Source organism: Arachis hypogaea, chromosome 11 (genome assembly GCF_003086295.3).
Source record: "Arachis hypogaea cultivar Tifrunner chromosome 11, arahy.Tifrunner.gnm2.J5K5, whole genome shotgun sequence".
Classification (NCBI taxonomy): Eukaryota; Viridiplantae; Streptophyta; class Magnoliopsida; order Fabales; family Fabaceae; genus Arachis; species Arachis hypogaea.
Window position 1 is genome coordinate 129,459,941 of NC_092046.1, and position 3,726 is coordinate 129,463,666.

Sequence of the window (3,726 nt, forward strand, 5' to 3'; positions counted from 1 at the left end):
TCCTCATCCTTCCCAGTGTCTAGGATTATGAAATCAGCAGGGATGTAAAGGCCTTCAACCTTTACTAACACGTCCTCTACTAGTCCATAAGCCTATTTTCTTGAGTTGTCTGCCATTTCTAATGAGATTCTGGCAGCTTGTACCTCAAAGATTCCTAGTTTCTCCATTACAGAGAGTGACATTAAGTTTATTCCTGACCCTAGGTCACACAGAGCCTTCTCAAAGGTCATGGTGCCTATGTTACAGGGAATTAGGAATTTACCAGGATCCTGTTTCTTTTAAGATAATTTTTGTGTATCCAATGCATTCAGTTCATTGGTGAGCAAGGGAGGTTCATCTTCCCAAGTCTCATTACCAAATAATTTGGCATTCAGCTTCATGATTGCACCAAGGTATTTAGCAACTTGCTCTTCAGTGATGTCTTCATCCTCTTCTGAGGAAGAATACTTATCAGAGCTCATGAAGGGCAGAAGCAGGTTGAATGGAACCTCTATGGTCTCTGTATGAGCCTCAGATTCCTTTGGTTCCTCAAAGGGAAACTCCTTATAGGTCAATGGACGTCCCAGGAGGTCTTCCTCACTAGGATTCACGTCCTTCTCCTCCTCTCTGGGTTCGGCCACACCAAGTAAGGTAATGGCCTTGCACTCTCTTTTTGGATTCTCTTCTGTATTGCTTGAGAGAGTACTAGGAGGAGTTTCAGTGACCCTTTTACTCACCTGGCCCACTTGTGCCTCCAAATTTCTAATGGAGGACCTTGTTTCATTCATGAAACTTAGAGTGGCTTTAGATAGATCAGAGACTATATTTGCTAAGCTAGATGGACTCTGCTCAGAATTCTCTGTCTGTTGCTGAGTGGATGATGGAAAAGGCTTGCTATTGCTAAACCTGTTTCTTCCACCATTATTAAAGCCTTGTTGAGGCTTTTGTTGATCCTTCCATGAGAAATTTGGATAATTTCTCCATGAGAGATTATAGGTGTTTCCATAGGGTTCTCCCATGTAATTCACCTCTGCTATTGCAGGGTTCTCAGGATCATAAGCTTCTTCTTCAGAAGATGCCTCTTGAGTACTATTGGATGCAGCTTGCAGTCCATTCAGACTTTGAGAAATCATATTGACTTACTGAGTCAATATTTTATTCTGAGCCAATATGGCATTCAGAGTATCAATTTCAAGAACTCCCTTCCTCTGAGGTGTCCCATTACTCATAGGATTCCTTTCAGAAGTGTACATGAACTGGTTATTTGCAACCATGTCAATGAGTTCCTGAGCTTCTGCAGGCATTTTCTTTAGGTGAATGGATCCACCTGCAGAATGGTCTAATGACATCTTTGATAATTCAGACAGACCATCATAGAATATATTCAGGATGGTCCATTCTGAAAGCATGTCAGAAGGACACTTTTTGGTCAGTTGCTTGTATCTCTTCCAAGCTTCATAGAGGGATTCACCTTCTTTCTGTTTGAAGGTTTGAACATCCATTCTAAGTCTGCTAAGCTTTTGAGGAGGAAAGAAATTGGCTAAGAAAGCCGTGACCAGCTTATCCCAAGAGTTCAGGCTATCTTTAGGTTGAGAGTCCAACCATATTCTAGCTCTGTCTCTTACAGCAAACAGGAAAAGCATAAGCCTGTAGACCTCAGGATCAACCCCATTGGTCTTAACAGTATCACAGATCTGCAAGAATTCAGTTAAGAACTGAAAAGGATCTTCTGATGGAAGTCCATGAAACTTGCAATTCTGTTGCATCAGAGAAACTAATTGATGCTTTAGCTCAAAATTGTTTGCTCCAATGGCAGGGATTGAGATGCTTCTTCCATGTAAGTTGGAATTTGGTGTAGTAAAGTTACCAAGCATCTTCCTTGCATCTCCACCATTATTATTATTTTCGGCCATCTCTATTTATTTTTCGAAAATTTCAGTAAAGTCCTCTTCAGAGTATTGTGTTTTAGCTTCTCTTAGCTTCCTCTTCAGAGTCCTTTCAGGTTTAGGATCAGCTTCAACAAGAATGTTCTTGTCCTTGCTCCTGCTCATATGAAAAAGAAGAGAACAGAAAATAATAGGGATCCTCTTTGCCACAGTAGAGAGGTTCCTTTATGTGAGTAGAAGAGAAGAAAAAGAATTCGAACACAGAAGGAAGGAGAGGGTTCAAATTTTTAAGAAGAAGAGAAGTGTTAGTAGATAAATAAATAATTAGAAGGAGATGAGAGAGGGAATAATTCGAAAATTAAATAAATTAAGATAAGAATATTTTTATTTTTAATTTAAAATTAAAGTTAAAATTTGAAAATTTTAAAAAGAAAAATAAAATTAAATTAAATTAAAATTTAAAACAATTAGTTAATTAAAAGGAATTTTGAACAAAAGGGTAGTGATTTTTGAAAATTAGAGAGAGAGAATTAGTTAGGTAGTTTTGAAAAAGATAAGAATCAAACAAGATAAGATTAATTGGAAAAAAGATTTGAAAATCAATTTTGAAAAGACAAGAAGTTAGAAAAGATTTTGAAATTGATTTTGAAAAAGATGTGATTGAAATTTATTTTGAAAAAGATTTGAAAAAGAAATTTAAAAAGATTTGATTTTGAAAATTAAAGTTGATTACTTGACTAACAAGAAACAAAAAGATATGATTTTAAAATTTAAAGATTGAACCTTTCTTACTAGGCAAGTAACAAACTTAAAATTTTTGAATCAATCACATTAATTGTTAGTGAGATTTTCGAAAATATGAAATAGAAATAAGAAAAAGATTTTGAAAATAAATTTTGAAAATTTCGAAATTATGAAAGAAAAAATGAAAAAGATTTAATTTTTTTGAAAAAGATTTGAAAAAGATAGAATTTTTAAATTGAAAATTTGATTTGACTCATAAGCAACAACTAGATTTTAAAATTTTTTGAAAAAGTTAACTCAAATATTTGAATTTTATGAGAAGAAAAGGGAAAGATTTTTTTTTTATTTTTGAATTTTTAATGATGAAAGAGAAAACAATGAAAAGACTCAAAACATGAGAATTCAAGATCAAAACACATAATGCATGCAAGAATACTTTGAATGTCAAGATGAACACCAAGAACACTTTGAATGTCAAGATGAACACCAAGAACTTATTTTTAAAAATTTTTAAGAAAAGAAAAATATGCAAGACACCAAACATAGAAATTTTCAAACTTTAGACACTAACAAATTGAAAATGCATATGAAAAATAAGAAAAGATACAAAACGTAAAAATGCAAAGATTAAACAAAGCAAATCATCAAGAACAACTTGAAGATTATGAAGAACACCATGCATGAGTTTTCGAAAATTTTAATGAAATTAAAAAGATGTAATTGACACCAAACTTAAAAATTGATACTAGACTCAAACAAGAAACATAAAATATTTTTGTTTTTATGATTTTATTAATTTTTTGAAATTTTTTTCGAAAATTAATTGCAAAAAGAAAAATAAGGATTTCAAAATTTTTAATGAGAATTCCAGGAATCATGCAATGTTACTCTAAAGCTCCGGTCCAGGAATTAGACATGGCTTACTAGCCAGCCAAGCTTTCAGTGAAAGCTCCGGTCCAAAACACTAGACATGGTCAATGGCCAGCCAAGCTTCAGTAGATACAAATCAGGCATATAACAACTGATTAGATAAGAGTCCACGGACTCTTGTGATGATAAGTTGAAATCTCGGTCCAAAGGATTAGACATGGCTTCACAGCCAGCCAGAATTCAACAG

General features: G+C 34.0%; 1 non-coding gene across 1 annotated transcript; it reads left to right on the forward strand.

The window, feature by feature from the left end:
* The first annotated feature begins 1,382 nt into the window (after window positions 1-1,382).
* LOC112724504 (small nucleolar RNA R71) lies at window positions 1,383-1,490 on the forward strand. Its single transcript, XR_003163664.1, has one exon. It is a non-coding gene; the product is annotated as a small nucleolar RNA R71 (small nucleolar RNA).
* The last annotated feature ends 2,236 nt before the right edge of the window (window positions 1,491-3,726 follow it).